We start from the raw sequence: 19467 nt of genomic DNA on the forward strand, positions 1-19467 counted from the left end.
AAAAAAAAAAGAAGATCGGAATTAGTGTCAAATTGCGTATTTTATTTATGTCGCCATATATTTTTGTAGACTCGCCATGTGACTAATTGTTATTTTCAGGTCTACCCATTAGACTTTGTCAAATGACAATATTATTTTTGAACGATTCAGAATTATTGCATTTGATAATGTAAAGCAGAATAAAAGATTTCGCACTAAAAATAAATTAATTTTATTATATACTATATATATAATTTTTTTGAAGCTTTGTCGCCGTTTGTAACGTAAACATAGTCAGATTTTTCTCCTAACCCCTTCGATTTTTCAACTGTGGGTTGAAACATCCTGCACTATTATGTACAGTTCACCAAAAAAAAAAAAAAGGAAAAAAAAGGGATTACTTTGAATAACTTTTAATTTAATAATCGGATCTCCACATTCTAGGACTCAGTCTTAATAGTATGAAGGAGTGACTTCAACTATTACTATTCCTCTATTATTTTATTTAATAATAGCCGGAAAGATTTTAAATTGTAAAATGTACTATCTTTCACATTATTTTAAAGTGTCCAATTTTAAATGTAAAATTAATTATTGTATCTTGTTTGTTTATATTCACTTCCAAAAAAAATGGTTTATACCATCAAATCTCATTTCATGTTTTTGGTTTTTCCTGTTTGACGGGCAGAATTCGACGAGAAAACAAATATTTGATGAGAAAACAATTTCATAATAATCAGGAAGTGCATTATCATCTAAAAATTCGCTGTTCTTTCCAGAACTATGAGACAGGTAAAGATATTTAGGTAAGCCCATTTCAACCACAATCAATGCTTGTGTTTTCACACTCACAGTGTTGAAAGGGAGAGAAAGTGATAAGATAATTAGTCTATAATTCGTACCAAATCTCTCATTCCGGGATCGAAGAACAGGGCGATCATTATCAGCTACTTGTAACTGATTTTTTTAAATGAGATTTTGCCAGTAGGTATTAAAGAGTCCTCTTGCTATCAGGCTAACCGTGAAAGGTTTTCGTGGTTTTCTTCTCCATGTAACGCAAATACGGCTTAGTTGTCTTCTAAAATGGATTTAAAATTACAAGGCTACGGAGCTCAACATTAGTAGTCGTAAATACTTAAATATAAACTACAACTACCTACTTATAAATGATTAGAATTACTCACAGATTGATCGAAACTTTTAGTTAACAATGAATTTAAGATAGGAGGCCCTACTGTGGCCTATCTTTCGTATTACCAATCACGTGTTCGTGTACGAGGCTGTATTATGGGTCATCCTCCATTCGATTCGTTGGCTTAAAAAAAATTACAGATAAAATTCTAATTTATACCGCCCTGTCTAGTCTGCATGCAACTCTAAAGAATATTTAGTCCACTTGATGAGACAAGAATTGACAAGCAATATCGTTTTTCAATGGATAAAAGCACATGCAGGCCATAATGGGTAACGAGGAGGCTGATAAGTTTACCAAATTAGCCTGTAAGAGATCGACAGCCAGCCTGTTTGAAGATCCCAGCAGGTGGACTGCAAGAACTTTGGAATGCGAAAAATTGATTGCATGGCAGGAGAGATGGAGTGGCAATTTTACAATGGGGAGGCACACCTTCCAGCTCCTCCTGAAAGTTCAAAGCAGGAAAGTCACAGGGAATTTCTTTTTAAATCAATTCCTAAATAATCATAGCTGTCATGGACAACATCAGTCCATCCAGGCTTTCTGGGGGAGTTTAGCTGTGTCATATGCACGTAGTTAAAAATGATCGCAGTGCTTCTAGTGTAAGGCACCTAAACTATGGCTTTTTTTTAATTTCCTTGGCGACGGAGATTCATAAAATAGCCTTAAAGGCTATTAATCGGTATTTCCTACTCTAAAGTATTTTTCTTCTTCTTCTTTTCAAAAATAAGGTTTTTTTTCTTCCTTAGCTACCCCATTAGTGTGAAATTCGTTGCGAAAAAAATCTTCGCAGGGAGAGAGTTTAGCAAAGGGGAAGACCGGATGCTGGTTTTTTCAATTTTGCTTGTACAATCATATAAAGTATTGTATAAGCAATTGTATAAGTAACTGCAGCTAACAAAAGAAACAATCCAAACATTTCCGTCGCTAGGACAATTAAAAAAAATACATAATTCTTTATTATTTCTAAAAACAGCTGTACATAGAAGATTAAAAGTGCTAATAAAATAAATGATTTAAAAATGTCCGTAAGGTAAATGAACTCAAGTCATAAAATGCTTTTGATGCAACCAATCAATGCTTTTTGATGTCTAAAAGTCGCCGTTCATCTGGTCAGAAGAGTTTATTCCATTCTGTTGTGTTGTATTTCTCATGTAGTTCTCCTTTGCTTTCCAATAAAGAGTACGTCTGGTTTTACCATGTTCCTAAAACAAATTAAGAGTTTAATTCCTTTCCTGGCAATAAAGGTAGTTGTTTGCTTTGTTTGCGTCGCATTAGAGCTACACAATGGGTCATCTGCGATGGTAATCCCCGAGGATAATCCGAAGATCTGCCATCGCAATTTTGATCCTCTGCTGAGGGGATGGCTCCCTTGCTTTGGCAGTCCGACTACCTGGACGCAAAGTCGAGAGCTTTACGGTAAAACAGTTTAATGAGGACAGATGTAGTGCACCCTCGGTCCCTACGCAGGCTGATCAGAGAGATCACCCAGCTTACTGACCGCAGCCAGTGATGCTTGACTTCGGTGTTCTACTGGGAACCGTGTCTTAACGATCTATTCACTGCAGGACCCTGGCAATAAAGGAGTTCCTACCTCACGTAATTTAGATCACGTGATTGCGAATTCTTATGTCTGACTAACTCTATTTTTTAAAAAAAAAAATTAAATAAGTTTTCTTTTAGTTTTACTTTAGTTTTCTTTTCATCTTTTTGAAGTTTCTTTTAAAGCTTATAACAATTCTGTTTGAAGACCTCCCGTAATTTAGAGAGGAAATATAATGGCAACGAATTCTTATGTCGGTTTAGCTCTTCTTTTTTTAAAAAAAAATTTAAAATTAGTTTTTTTTGAATTATTAAAATTTTTCCTTCTTTTTAGCTTTTCGAAGTTCTTTTTTTGTCTTTTTATTTTTAAAGTTTATAACAATTCTGCTTGAAAACAGTTATTCAGCTTATTTTATTCATTTTCAACATATTTCATTCATAATGTTTATTATTTACATTTTAAATAGTTTCAAAATAATTAGTAAACTATTTTTTGAATTTCATATTCACGACTGTTAATGATCTTTATTTACATAGTCGGGTTTTTTAAAAAGAAGGTTGATCCTTTAGGGTTCCATAGTCGAAAAAAATTGGAACCGCTAGTTTACATGATATATTTATCATACAATACTCACTTTTGAATAGCATATTCGCAACTGCTAATGAACTTTGTTTACGTACGTCTTTAAAAATGTGAATATTTTTTTTCAATGGTGAACACTTGGGTCTATTTCACATTGGCCTCAGAAATGCCAAAATATCTACTCTCTTATCGTTACTCGGTGGGCACCTGTGGCTACGCCACGGTGGTGGAGCAGCGTCGCCCACGTCATGCGACCACAACCCGTTTTATAGGGCGGGTTACATTCACACAACCACACAGAAGAAAGGACATGGAACACACACACACACTGAGGAGAGAGAGAGAGAGAGAGAAAGAGAGAGAGAGAGAGAAAGAGAGAGAGAGAGAGTTAAAGAACAACCACGCCTTGTCCGGGAATCGAACCCAGAACCTTTCTGATGCAAAGGCAGTCCCATAACCCCTTCACAGGCCGGTCGACAAAATTTGAATATAACTGTAGAAATTTATATCTCATCATCATCATAGTTGGTTAGACAGCCCAATGTGAGCCAATGCCTTCCTCTGAAGATTTCTCCATGACGACTTCCGATTTATTTTTGATCTCCAATTTTTTTCATTAANCACAGGCCGGTCGGCAAAATTTGAAAATAACTGTTAAAATTTATATCTCATCATCATCATCATAGTTGGTTAGACAGCCCAATGCCTTCCTCTGAAGATTTCTCCATGACGACTTATCTTTGATCTCCAATTTTTTTTCATTAATTGCGAGAAAATCAGACTCCACTGAATCAGCCCATCTCGACAGAGGCCTTCCCCGCTTTCTTTTTCCAGTGGGTCTAAAAAGCAGTATCTTTTTTATTGTGTTGTTTTCACTCATTCGAATCACCTTGGCGATCCAATTCATTCAATTTATTTTTATGTATTTAATAATATCAGGTTGTTTATAAATCTTGTACAGTTCAAAGTTAAATCTCCTTCTCGAGTTATTGTTTTCATTTACACCACCAAGTATACCCCGCAAAATCTTCCTCTCAAATATTGCGATACAATTTTCCTCCAATTTTGTCATTGTCAAAGGTTCAGAAGAGATGTTGTTAGAAGAAAATTTACATCTGTAGCTTCTAATTTCTCTCTAATCTTTTTTTGCTACTTTTGACGACTTCAAACGCGATATTATAAAATAAAGATCTCGAGTGAGATAAATAAATTTTCTTAAAACAGTAAACAGCCATTATTTAGAGCTTTAAAAAAAACCACGATAACTAATGAAAAAATTGGAATTTTTTCTCCAAAAAACATTGCATTTCAGCATGTTGCAGAGCGAGTGATGTTTTTTGTATTTAAGAAACATAATTTAGATAAATTCATCAATGAGAATAAAAGTTATTTTTTTTACACTTGATATTTTTAACCCTTTGCTTACAGTATACCGGTTACAGTTTATGTTGTACCATCATAATGGTCCACATGTTGTACCAACCGTCTGCAAAAGGCTAAAAGAAAAACATTCAAACATACATTATAATTAATATGGAAAAAATAACCAAACATTTTCAACGATTTACATAAGTTTAATTAAAATATAAATTAAACGAAAAGACAACAATTTTGCCCAACTAGTAGTTATATTTACTGCCGCAGAGGGGAGTTGTATTTGTTAGGGCTAGAAGAAGCATGATAGCTTATCTCCGCTTTGAGGAGAAGGGGTGACGATGCTTTTTGGTATGCTTTATCATTGGAAGGAAATACTTTTATTGTGTGCTTATGACCAATTAACGTTTTTAATAACTTACAAATTCAATTATACTAGATTCAGATTGTTATGTTAGGAAAATTTAAACTTTAAGATTTGTAGATGTTGTTGTTCGTAAAGTGCTTGAATAGATAATTCCCTATTTTCTCATTATTTCATTCATTCTTTAGTCAGAATCTTTCTTCTTATTCACATGTTAATCCATTTCTCTTTTGCAAAGAATGAAAGCACTCAACCATTTTGTTCCTAATTTCTTAAAATGGGCAGTCATTAAGATAACTAAGCACTTTAAAACTTGTATAAAATATCTTTGTTTGTAGTACTTAGTATCTGCACCAGATTTGTTTCCAAACTTGAATATATTACTCTTTAATTTAAAACTAACTCATTTTAATGAGTTTTGTTTCAATTTGTCGTTCTAGTAGAAGCCGTTCAATCAATACCTCCTAGATTGAAGAAAGCCAAAGGACGGAAAACGATGACTCATACAGTTAGGCCCAGATTTGCTGATCACTTCTGACGAAGCTTCTCTTTTTCCCTTCTGTTTCTCGACACTTTTTCGTTACTCTTCTACTAATTTTTTACTTTCTACAAATTATTATTATTATTTTTTTTGTCTAGATTAAATGTTCTTAAATTGTGTAAAAATGCTTAATATATTTATTTGTTTTCAGAAATGATTAACAATAAATCAATTCTAACAAAAATAACTGTTGTGTGAATGAAAAAAAATATATTTTTAAGCATTAAATATCAGTTTTATTTTATAAATTGGAAAATTTTATCTAACTTTTTGTTATAAAATGTATGGATTAAAAACAAAGAAATATATTTTTAAAGGGATTTTACACATTTATTATTATTATAGTTTTGACATAAAACTAAGAAAGGGGTCTAATTTTTATAATATGATACTTACATTTTTAGTAGATGATTATTTTGGATTTTAATGATTATGTTTTGCATGTTATTAGAACTAGAGCATACGAAATAAAATAGAAATTGTTTATAAACAATGACATAAAATGAGCTTAAAAAAATTTAGAAAATCAAATGCAGTCTTCAAACAAGGTTTAGATAGTAAAAAAAANTAAAAAAAAGTGTACACGTCCATTTAAAGAAACTGGGATACTTAAGCAAGCTCGAAATTTGTTTTCTCATGCATTCAACGATGTTCATTAGACAGCATGAATAGACATCTGCGATAGATTTATGAAACGCAAAAAAATCGACCTGACAGAAATTCAGAGCTAGTTATTTTGATTGAAGGATGCTCCTCGTTTAAGAATGCATACACGGATTGATGAAGACAAAATAAAGACATTGATCCACTGAAACCCACATTACACGACAGAGAGATAACACATTGAAGATCAGTTAAAAAAAAGTGTACACGTCCATTTAAAGAAACTGGGATACTTAAGCAAGCTCGAAATTTGTTTTCTCATGCATTCAACGATGTTCATTAGACAGCATGAATAGACATCTGCGATAGATTTATGAAACGCAAAAAAATCGACCTGTCAGAAATTCAGAGCTAGTTATTTTGATTGAAAGATGCTCCTCGTTTAAGAATGCATACACGGATTGATGAAGACAAAATAAAGACATTGATCCACTGAAACCCACATTACGCGACAGAGAGATAACGCATTGAAGATCAGTTAAAAAAAAGTGTACACGTCCATTTAAAGAAACTGGGATACGTAAGCAAGCTCGAAACTTGGTTTCTCATGCACTCAACGATGTTCATTAGACAGCACGAATAGACACGTGCAATATACTCATGAAACGCGAAAAAAAACGACCTTTTACGAACGACGAAACATTTTTTGAAACGAATGATAACTGGTGAGAAGTGGATTGTTTACAACAATGTGTTGCAAAAATGGTTTTAGTCCTGAGGTGAAGATTCGCCACCAACGACTTCAACACCAGAACATGAGAGGAATTTAATATTCTTAGCGTTGTAAGATTGGAAGGATGTGGTGCTTGCTTTAAAAAAAAACAAACCAAAAAACGGAACAATAAATTTAGATATGAACTGTAGGCTATCGGACAGCTTGCACGAATCTGTCATTCAGAAAGGAACCGAGTTTATTAATTGTGAAGGAGTAGTGATACCTCGTGACGACACGAGACCACATACATATCTGGAGACCGGTCGAAAATTGTCGGGACACGGATGGGATATGTTGTCCCACCCACCATACTCACCTGATCTTACACAGTCAGACTTCAACATGTTTTGTTCTTTTCAAAACTCCTTGCTTGGAATAACATTAAATTCAGACGAGGCTGTAAATCAGCACCTTGTTCAGTTTTTCGAAAATAAAAACGGGTACTTTACAGGTTCCCTTATGAACGAATAACGAACGAAGCTCGCAAAATGATGGCAAAAGGTCATCAAAAAAAGGGAACATATATTACTTACTAACTTTTAACCTTCCATATAAATATATAACTTTGAAAAATAAAGAATGAAAAGAGATGATTTTTTACTCAACGCAATAAATAGGAAGTTGAAAAGTGCCCCCTCTGCTTTTCAAGAGTGGCTCTATTAAGATGCATCCTTGTAATATTAGTGAATGAATTTCGATTGATTTTTTTCCCTGGCTGGGTAGTTTTCTAAAGGAGAAAACGAATGTATATTTATTTTCATTAAAAAGTTCTTTAATCATCGTTCGACATTTTAAAAACCTATTTCATGTAGCAATTAAGCATTTTTATGCAGGCAGGATATAAGGATGTTGCCGTCACATGAACAGAAGAAAAAAAGAATAATTCAACTTAAATAAAAAAAAATGCAGAATTACGTGTTTGCACATTAGTAATGAAGCGCTTTCGAACCTTTTTAAACAGTTAGTGGCTATTTTTGGTAGGTACTATCTTTTCTTTTTCAATATCTTTGGCATAAAAAATAAATTGCCCTTGAGAATTAAAAAAAAAAAAAAAACGAAGAGTAAGAAAAACGCTTTAAGGAATTTTAGCTTAACTTTTTGCTCCATTAATTTTATTAGCTTTTTAGTGCAAATTTCTGTATTTACTTTAAACAAAAGTGCAAGCATGAAGTTGTAAATTTTGTATTACGTTCGTAATTACTTTTCTGAGAACGAAATTAATTTTATAATACTATATATATATGAGTAAAACACAGAAAATATTAAAATATATGATTAAATAAGAAAATGTTTTAATGTTACTAAGCCCGTATAGTTTAGATTATGCTCATTAAAATAATGTGTCATAATGATCAACATTTTACGTTCCACGAAGGATGTTGTTTCAACAGGAATTAAAATAACAATTGAGCTGGCATTCGTTAAACTGATATTAATGCCAGCTAACTAAACTAGTACCTAAAATTAACACTGCACGAACTTTAGGTCTTTTAGACATTTGTTTAATTTAAAGTAAATAAAACAATGTTACATAATGCTACTAAAATCTAGAGTACAGTTTACAATTCCATAGTACAGTTTTTAATCATAATTTTCTACAAACTTTAAATATGTACTAGAGATCTCTAACCCTTACTCGTTGCTTTTTTACAGCGCTTTTATAGGATCAGTTCATGATCCTATAAATTACAATTGTTAATCATTGACAAGATTCATTGTATTAGTTTGATTTGAGTGAAAGGTGAGCAATAAAAGTACTTTGAAATAGCATAAATTAGCAAATTTTTAATTCTAGATTGAAAATGCAAAACTTGTTTCAAATTGATTTCTCGAAGCATTTTCGCCAAGAAAAATAAGAATGACATTGTTCAAGAACATTAAACTTATATAAAAATGATAATTTTACGTTATTTCAATTTGCAGTAGGAATTATGTGAGTTTTTGAATGGACTTAAAGCATAAAAAAATACCAGAGCTTTCTGTTGTCGGACCTAAGTTATCGAACTCTAAAATAAGGAACAAAGACCCGACATAACCCTTGTTTTAGCTCATGCAATGCCAAAAAAGGTGGTCTCAAAGCAGGATCTTGTCTACCAGGCAGTGTCAAGGATTCTTTATCGGATTTAAGTCTAGAGAGCTGGATGGCTAATCTATATGACAGCATCTACACCCTCCAGAAAACTCTCGATTTGACGATCTCTATGCGACCGCCATTGAAATGATATTAGAGAAGAATTACTCCATTTCTGGTTTCCACTCCCCAAAGAGATCAGAAATGGTTTCAATGGGGAGTAGAGACCAGAAATGGGAAGTAGAGACTTTTAGTTGTAATAGAGTAAGAAATAAAGGCTCTATTACTACTTAAAGTCTGTACTTCTCTTTTCTCTTCTCTTTTCTGACCCCTATGAAAACATTTCTGTCTCTACTCCCCATTGAGACCAAAAATAGTTTCAATGGGGAGTAGCAACCAGAATTGAGAAATAAAGATTTTAAGTAGTAACGGAATAAAAAGTAAAGACTCTATATTCCTTCTGGTTAGTGGGCGACACTTTTTTTATTAAATCATGGCTGTGTTTTGAATTTATCAAAATTTCTATGTGTGAACCAAGAAAAAACTGCCTAATGCATATTTTTTTCTAATTTCTTGCTTTTATGTTTATTTGCTTCCAAATTAAATACAAAAACAGGTTGTACCTTAAATTTCGTTGGTAATTTATTATGAAGCTATGAGAAATATATTTTTTGTATTATTTACACTTAAACGGTTATTAGACTAAATAAGTTTTAAAGTTCTGTAAAGTTAAAAAGTAAGGCTGAAACACTATCAAGGTTAATTAAAACATAAATTCTAACTTTGAATCAATGATTTTTTTCAACAACAATTTAGTCTTAGAAAATAAAACTTAGAGATTAACAGATGTGCAAAAGATAAATAAAAGCATCGATCAAAATTTTTTAAGAAAAATTTAAGTTAATTAATTAAAGACAAATAAAAGTAAGATTACGCAATGGTAGATTAACGTAAAAAAATAGTTTTTAATTATCAAAATTTCTCCATCAACAATAAAAAAAAATGTATTTTTGAGATGATTGTTTTTATATTTGTTACTATCGCAGAAATTGTTTAAAAAAATGAAAAAAAAATCAAATCTGTGGATTCAGCATGAATTTAAAAACAAATCTGAATATTAATATTAAAAAACTTTTTTGTATGTTGGAAAAATTATCTTTTTTCTTAAATGATAAAATATTTCAAATTTAAGTATTTTTTACTTATTAGTTTTAAGAAACGTTTTGCACGCCGCTTCGAAAATTGCATGAACATTAACCGTTAGGCAAATAATGAATAAATTATGATTGATTGAATTTTGATTTCGAGGTAGAACTCCTCGAATTTCTTTTCAGTTTTGTTTGTTTGATGGAAATAAAATGGTTTTTTATAAAGCATTTTCAAAGTATTGTATATAAAAAAGAAATCACTTAACTACATTATACTTTATTTCATTTTGTTTTATAATTGTTTTACCGAAATAAAAGCAACACTTGTTTCAAATCACTGGGATTTAAGAAGGCTAGAAGTTTTTGCGCATTGACTGCCCTATTTTTTTCCGTCACCAAAGCTTTTTGTCATTCCAGCTATATATTTACTTTCAGCTACTACAGCAAAGATTCTTACTGATTTTTTTTTGTAATGAATAATGCTTTATTTTTAAAAAGTTGATAGGTTTAGGAGCTGTATAAAATTCAAAATATCCTTTTAAAAGTTGCCTTAATTGCATTTTCAATTCATAAAAAATATTTTTGCTTTGTTAGTTTGTTTGTTATTTTTATCCAACAGAAAATAAATCCTACCGGTATGAAAGTAAAGAGTTAATATGCATTTTTAAATTACTTGCAAAAAATATAAAGTAAAAAAAAAAAAAAACTCTGCACATAAATTAATGCCATAAATTCTCATATTATAATAATGATCACTAATTATGTTTAAAAGTAAAAAAAGACCGACTGAAGATCTGTTCTTCATCTGAGGCGAAAAAAGTAATTAATCAATAAATCGGTATTGATCAATACTACGAAATTATAGACAAAATGAAAGGTATATTGCGACACAAATAAAAAAGTAAAAAAATCTTTCAATTTAAAAAAAAATCATTATTATTTGCTGTTTTTCTCAGTGAATTTAAGTAATTAGATTTTTTTAATTTTATAACCATCGCCGACCCAATTTCGGGCTTACGACTACCGACGTTCAACTCAATAACCTTGTAATTTTGAACCCAATTCAGAAGACAAGGGAATCTCTAGATCAAGTATTGTGAGAAAGTTGTCTTCGTTGAGGACTTTCTAAGGGAACTAACCCGCATTTGCGTTACACGGAGAAGAAAAGTACGAAAACCTTCCACGGAGAGACTGACGGCAAGATGAATCCGACCCATGGTCCGTCTACCGCTGGGGATATATTACGTCAATACTGTGGTCGGTGCGAGCCGGAAGCTGAATTCGAATTGACCAGCCATGGCTGGGATTCGAACCCACTCAAATCATTGGAAGGCGAACACTCAAACCCTTGAGGCTTCACTGTTCACGTAACTAGATTAAGCAAAGCGAGTTTTTTTTCTAATTTATTTAATTAAAATATAGATGAACTCTATTAGAATACTAAGTTACAGTTGCTTTAGACCAAATCATGATAATCAAAATGTAGCAAAATCGCAGAATTTTCATCGACTCTTATCTCATTCGAGAGACTGTGGATTTTAATTCTATCATAGTAAAAAGCGTTTCTTTTATATTTTCATTTAGTCCTGATTTCTATTCTGTCATTCAGTAAATTCAACTCAGAAAAGAGAAAAGAAAAAAAATTTACATTAGTAACGCTTTCCCGTATTTATTCTTCCATTAGTTTCGGGATTTATGGTGCATGTAATTTATCTTAATGCGTATTTTATTCATTTATTAAATAAATATAAAAGCAGGTAAAATGCGAAAAAATTAAAATACTTAAAGTGAACCGTAATTTATTTTACAAAATGTATTTCTGTCTTCAAAAACGCACTACATCCATAACGAAATAACATCTAAGCATTTTAGAGAATTAAAAACAAACTGCCAAACGATTACAAAGTATTTCATAAATTTAATTAAAAATAATAAAAGAAAACGATAAACTCACTGATCTAACTAGTAGTTAAGCTTTTTGCCACAGACAGCGCTAAGAACGTTATGGACAGAGTGTCGCCATTTTGGTGCGCATAGAAACTCGTCGCCATTTTTTCTCTAGCATTGGAATGAAAACTCTTTGTATATTTATTTAATGAGTTTAATTTCACGATAGCTAATGCTAAACTATCAATATAATTAACATTTTGAAATGATTTTTAAGATCAGGAGCTAAAATTGCTCTTCGCATTCGCTGTCTAAATCTCAGGACGGTTCACAAAAACGGCTCTGGAATTATAAAAGAGATACACAAAAACACAGATACGCACGAACTCTTTAGTTTTATTATTATAGATCAGAGGTTCCCAACTTAAATGTAGCCGGAGGCAGCAATTAAAAACACCAGTCAAATGGCGGGACGCAACTTTATCAAAATTTTATATAGGACTCTTTTATGTTTGAAAGAACATTAAATGTTACTGTTAGATTTTTATCAAAGTTTTTTTAATATTAAAAAGCAAAACAACAAGCATTACAAATAATGCTTGTTACGTATCATTTTAAATCTTCTCTTGATCAGAAACTTAGTGACTCAACTCTTCTGACTTTCTTCTGAATTTAATTCTGTAAAAAATTAAGATTTTTTTCGACTCATTAGGAATTATAGCAGCAAAAAAAAAAATAAAANGAAATGAAATTTTTTTCTTTTCCACTCATGCGATATTAAATTCGAGGAATTTAAATAAATCATGGAATTCATTCCCTCTTTTTTGCGTTTCAAAATTTACAAGTGTGAATAATTTCGTCCAAAATGAGTTGTTTCAAAAAGTTAAATGGAAGAATTCCCTCGTGAAAATTTCTGATACGCCCATGCCAAATTATATTCACAAAATACAAAAACAAAAAATGAACTAAATAAAAAAGATCAACATACACGATTATTTTTGTATTTGAATAAATATTTTCTTGGATGTAAAACTTGAGAAATAAATGTTTTTGCACCGTTGGTATGTTAAATTTCACAGAAACTACGAAATTAGATTTTTTTTAAACGAGAGAAAAGTATTTTAAACCCATATAGAATTTTTGCGAAAATAGTCAGCAAAAAAACGACAACTAATATATTTTAGTTCACTGGCCGCTAGTTGGTAACCACTGTTATAGATAAAATATATCCCACTTTTTAAACGTACAATATAAACTGCTTAAAAAAATTACTTTATACTTTTATTTCTTTAAAAGCACAACACTCTGTAGAAGCTGAATGATCAAATAAATGTAACGACAGCAAATCAAACATTTCCAACAATCGAAGTCGTTGTCGTCATATAATAAAATTCTAAATTTGTAACATATAGCGAATCACAGGCATCACGTGATGGAAGTAATTAATGGGATCTCTCCCACTAAAGCTAAAACTTAATCAGCACATCGAAGTAGTACATGACGTATAACGTCAGAGGCATAATAGGATGTCATTACTATCATACAATACCTTAATTAGGTGCATCTCACTTAATTTAGTTCGGATGAGGGTCTCTAATATCTACCCTACCTCATTTTATCGTCGCGTTGTTGATAAATTGATGCATCTCGAATATATATATCTTCATCAAAATTTAAATGAAAGTAAGTATGTTACAGATGAAACATTAACAGAAAGATCGATGTAGTCTTTTCTGAAAGAATAATATTTGTTACTTTTAATTCTTTTCCCCTTAAATACTTTTGCTGATAATTCATTATAAGTTTGATAAAAGCATTACAACTTTAATGATTTGTGTTCGAAGAAGCTTTTCAAATCACCTGTACGAAATTATATCACATATGAGATAAATATTTATGTTTACTATGATTTTGCTCATTTACGTATATGTTTATGATAATGGGACATTGAATTTAGACCATTTTCTGACTAGATAGAGCACCCAAATTTCTATTGGAGTTCTGTACCTGAAGAATTTGCAAAATTCAGATTTTTCTGGACCGTAGCAGTTGGAATTTATCATAAGATTGGCAATTGCAAAAAATCTGTATTCCTACCACTAGAGCCCTGAACTCAAGCTTTGTTTGTTACATCATCAGCTATAGAAAAGTTAATTGCCATTTTATTGTTAATTTTCCTTTTATTGTTAACTGTCATAGAGAGTGGATCATTAATTAAAGTTAGAGAGCATATACTTAAACAAGACTGTGTTGAATTCTATTGCAAGTTTCTGTATTTTCTTGACCCTCGATAGAAAAATTTATCGTTAAAGCTAATTTATCATCAACTGAAATCCCTTTTCGATTAGCTAGAGTGCTGAAATCTAAACTAGATCATGTGAAACTACTATGTGCGCGTTGCTTTAATTTAATTCTCCCCATGATTCTAAAAAGCATGTAAGAGTGGCTAGTACATTATATCCTTTATATCATATGAAAAAATAATAGAGATAGCTATCATTTGCATTTTGTTTTCAACTTTATTTAAATTTTTTAAAAACTTATGATTCATGCTTTTTTTATATTTTGTTTCATATTTATATTCGTATATTTAAATATCTACGAGTTTTAACTGTTATACTAAGAATTTCAAAAACGGTTATAATTTTATTTCGTGTTCCAATGATTTCTGTTGAATGAAGGGTTTCACATTACATGTTTGAAGACAAATAATAAATAAGATTAATGCATATTTCTGCTCAATTCCATAATCACTCTTCTTCTTCTGATAAATCAAACAACTCATCTAATTTATGTATGAGTACTCCACTGTGCCTTGCCCTAGAGATTAATATTAAAGAGTGCCCCAGCCACGTAAAGAGAAATTCGAATCTCGTGGGAGGAATGGAATCGAATGTTTTATGAGGAAAGTTGGTACAGAATTTTCTTTTGATTGAGTCAAGCCCTATAAAAATAATTCACACCCATAAAACAAGTGAAGTTAGAACAGATATTGGGTTGAACGACTCTTTTTTTCCTATTGATTGTTTTTCCACTTTCTGGAGTGATATAAGTAGACAAATCATTGAGCAAGATCAAATGGTATGATATTAATCCTTTACCTCTTTTATATTTTGATGATGAGAATTATATCTTCTGTAATATTCGGAATGAAATTGCAGGCACAAACTTATAAGAAAGAAATTAAAATTCGATTGTAGTTTTGTTTTGTTCTTTAATTTAAAGTTCTAATTCGATTCTGTTTATCATTCAATTTTCTGTATTATTATCTGTTTCGTCGTTTCTGTTCCATTAAGTTTTTTGTTATCATTGTTATTATCTTCTGTTTCCTAATTCCATTGTCTCTTCAATTCGATTCTGTTTATCATTCAATTTTCTGTAATATTATCTGCTTCGTCGTTTCTGTTCCATTAAGTTTTTTGTTATCATTGTTATTATCTTCTGTTTCCTAATTTCATTGTCTCTTCAATTCGATTCTGTTTATCATTCAATTTTCTGTAACATTATCTGTTTCGTCGTTTCTGTTCCATTAAGTTTTTTGTTATCATTGTTATTATCTTCCTCTTCCTAATTCTATTGTCTCTTTAATTCTATTCTGTTTATCATTCAATTTTCTGTAATATTACCTGTTTCGTCGTTTCTGTACCATTAAGTTTTTTGTTATCATTGTTATTATCTTCTGTTTCCTAATTCCATTGTTTCTTTAATTCTTTTTATCATTCAATTTTCTGTAATATTATCTGTTTCGTCGTTTCTATTCCATAAAGTTTTTTTATAATCATTGTTATTATCTTCTGTTTCCTAATTTCATTGTCTTTTCAATTCGATTCTGTTTATCATTCAATTTTCTGTAATATTATCTGTTTCGTCGTTTCTGTTCCATTAAGGTTTTGTTATCATTGTTATTATCTTCCTCTTCCTAATTCTATTGTCTCTTTAATTCTATTCTGTTTATCATTCATCTTTCTGTAACATTATCTGTTTTGTCGCTTCTGTTCCATTAAGTTTTTTGTTATCATTGCTATTATCTTCTGTTTCCTAATTCCATTGTCACTTTGATTATCTTCATTTAAGTTTTTTTTCTTATTCTCTAATTTAATGTTTTTATTTCATAAATTATTTCATTTTGTTCTACTGTTCAACTTAGTTTAGCTTTTTTGATTTAATTTTGTATTCTAACGTTTCCATTTCAATTAGTTTATTTAGTTCCACTTATTGTTGATTTTAATGTTTTTAATTTCATTTAGTTTTTTACTAATTAGCAAACCGTAGTCTATGTCGAATGATTTTCCTTGTTTTTCAAGTTAATGAAGAGATTTTTCGAACCACGATATTAAAAACAAACAACCATATTTTTGACAACCATATGTTTGAAATATTTTTAATACCAAACCATATGCTTGATACTAAACAACCATATGTTTGAGAACAAACCATATGCTTGAGTCATAAACCATTTCAAAATGATAACATTTAACAAATATTTCAGCGAACGTGAGCAACAATTACTGTGAAAAAGTTACTTAACAGAAACACTGTTAATTAAGAGTCACTTATCGTAGCACTTGTGTTTTAAACTTCCTTTAAGTTAATAGTTAAGAGGGTAGAGTTCTGAATGTTGATTTATTTAAAGCAGTGTGAAACAATAGCGGATTAAAATTAAAACGAAAACTTCATTTTGTTTTCTTTTGATTCTCTCTGAAAAAATAAACTAACCTATTCTAAGTACTTTAAAAGTAAATACATCAATCTCTTAATCTTTCAGTATTTCAAAGTAAATACATCAGCCTTTTAATATTTTAGTCTTTTAAAGTAAATACATCAATCTGTCTTTTTAGCTGCAAAATTTGACTTACGTTTGTGCCTTTAAAATTAAAACTGAATAAAAGTTCACTAGCAAGATGGATGCAATTTCATTTAAAGAGAGCATATTTGAGATGTTAATAGTTTTAGCTTCTTAATTTAAGCATGCTTCACGTTTCAGAAATTGAGTTTGTGCAGTTCATTGAAAACCGGCACATACGACCAAAAGTTATTATGTCTGCTTGACTTATTTTACTCTAAATATGTCTCAAAAATCTTTCCAATAAGTTCTAATTTTTAAAAAAAATAAACTGTTGTATTATTTCTTTAACTGTAACTATATGTTACTAAACATAATTATAAGTTTTTAATTGTCAATCATTTTCTTTAACACTGGAAAGACGGAAAATTAGTGTATACCTACATTGCCCGAAAGCAGTCAAAATGACTGCATTGTGAATGCGGAAATAAATTTGCTTAAAACTAATTTTTAAAATTGTTTACATTATTCGCAGTTATATAACAAGTTATTAGTAAATATTAACAGAAAAAAGAATTATATGTTGTACAAAAAGTCACAAAATTCTAAGAAATTGTGTCATTATATACATCATTGTTTTTTTAATTAAAATTAAAAGCAGTCAAAATGTCTTCCTTCGGCAATTTAGTGTTGAAGATGTTTTTTCAAAATGAAATAAAATATAATCTCCATCGTCAAATTAAATAACGTCTTTTTTAGAACAATTTTCAATTTTCATAACTGCTGTAAGTTCTCAACCCTTGTTCATATTTCCTGGGTCAAGTTTAGCTCACTTTTTTACTGCTCCTTCTATAGTAATTCTGAAAATGGTGCCAAACGTCAATATGAAAAGTCGCCACTGTTTTGTTAAGAAAGAAAAGTGGTTACACCAAAGAGCCATTACATTATGACCAACCTGCTAATAACATGTAGGACCACCTTTAGCCCTTAAAACTGCTAGCACCCGNTACAGCAATTCTACCATGAATGGGTGAACCTGGTCTGCAACTATGTTCAAGTAGCTTACAGACGTCAGGGATTGTTCTATGAGGATTACGGGTCCTAATGAGCCCCATGAAAACATTGTTCCTGGGCGAGAAACCATGAAAACCTGGGCGAGCCTATTGTTATAGATGGAGGGTGGTCATAATATAATGGCTCTTCGGTGTATGTTATATCTTTTAAAATAAATATAAAATGTGACTCCAACGCTTCATTATGTACTAGGTTTCTAGCATTTTGCTAAATTCGAGAATATCTCGATGACTTTCATCGAGGAGGAAAAGTCTTGCCGAATCGTTCATTTAAAAATAATAACTTTTAAAATATTTAAGACATCTGTTCTTTCTTCTAGATAATTGGTTGATAGCAAAACGGTAAGTGCAACTTGAAGTAAATGTTTCGACTCAAGTGTAAGGGACTGAAACTGTTGCTTTTTTTTCGGCGAAAGCTTCCAAAAACACTTTTAACTATAAAAAATACAATACTTTAATGTATCATAAAAAATGAATTCTCAGTTGAAAAGATCAGCACTTTTTAAGGTTATTCATTTCGTTAAAAAAATAATGTATCTGCAGATAAAATCATGTATTTTTCTATCAAGAAATTCTTTGAAACTAGAATAGAATTGATACAATGGAAGAGTTCTTGGAGACGATGATGGATGGATTACAGTTTTTTTAGTTTTTTAAATCCTCATCAATCTATTTCTAAAGAAGAAAATCTTTAATTTATTTGTACGTAATCACTGATTTTTTTCACAAAATAAAAACGAAATAAACTCGTGTGGGATAAATCGGAAAATTTCCTGTTAAAACCACGCTTAGAAATTTCTCTTATGATTGGAGAGAGGGTTATTTCTTTTAAAAGGTTTCTTATGCTATTGTAAGCCACGAAATGAGCTGCAGGAATGGTAAGGCACATAAAGTAGTTCATTATGATAGTCTAGGTCTGATACATTTTGGTTTATTAAACAGGATAATTCTTTTTAATAAAACCACAAAACCAAATTATATGGTATTTAAACTGTTTATTTGCCAATTTTTTCTTTCATATGGGTTCGTTTTTTTAATTTATTTCACATTTACTCCTATTAATTTATTTCACATTACTACACATTTAGTAAAAGATACAAATCTGAAAAGTAAATTTAAATGAATAAATAGCTTTTATACCATGCTAGTATCACAATAACTAATTAAATCATACTAAAATTCATATTTTACTTTGTCAACGTTATCAGTGACTTCTAAAAAATCTTAGCAATTTGGCTAATTTGCAGAATAAATTATTAGCCAAATGAAATTTTTTTAGCAGATATATATTATTTACTATATTTATAATGCGTAATATATAATTATTATTATATATAATTATTTACCATGCATAATTATTTACCATATTTGTAACGAGAGCCGTGATGGCTCAGGGGATAGAGCGTTCGCCTTCCTATGAGGTGAACGGAGTTCGAATCCTAGTCGATACGAATTCCGCATCCAGCTTGTACCGACCACAGTGCTGACGTGAAATATCCTCAGTGGTGGACGGATCATGGGTTAAAGTATCCTTGCCGTCAGGTAAACCAAG

The sequence above is a fragment of the Parasteatoda tepidariorum genome, chromosome 8 (genome assembly GCF_043381705.1).
Source record: "Parasteatoda tepidariorum isolate YZ-2023 chromosome 8, CAS_Ptep_4.0, whole genome shotgun sequence".
Lineage (NCBI taxonomy): Eukaryota > Metazoa > Arthropoda > Arachnida > Araneae > Theridiidae > Parasteatoda > Parasteatoda tepidariorum.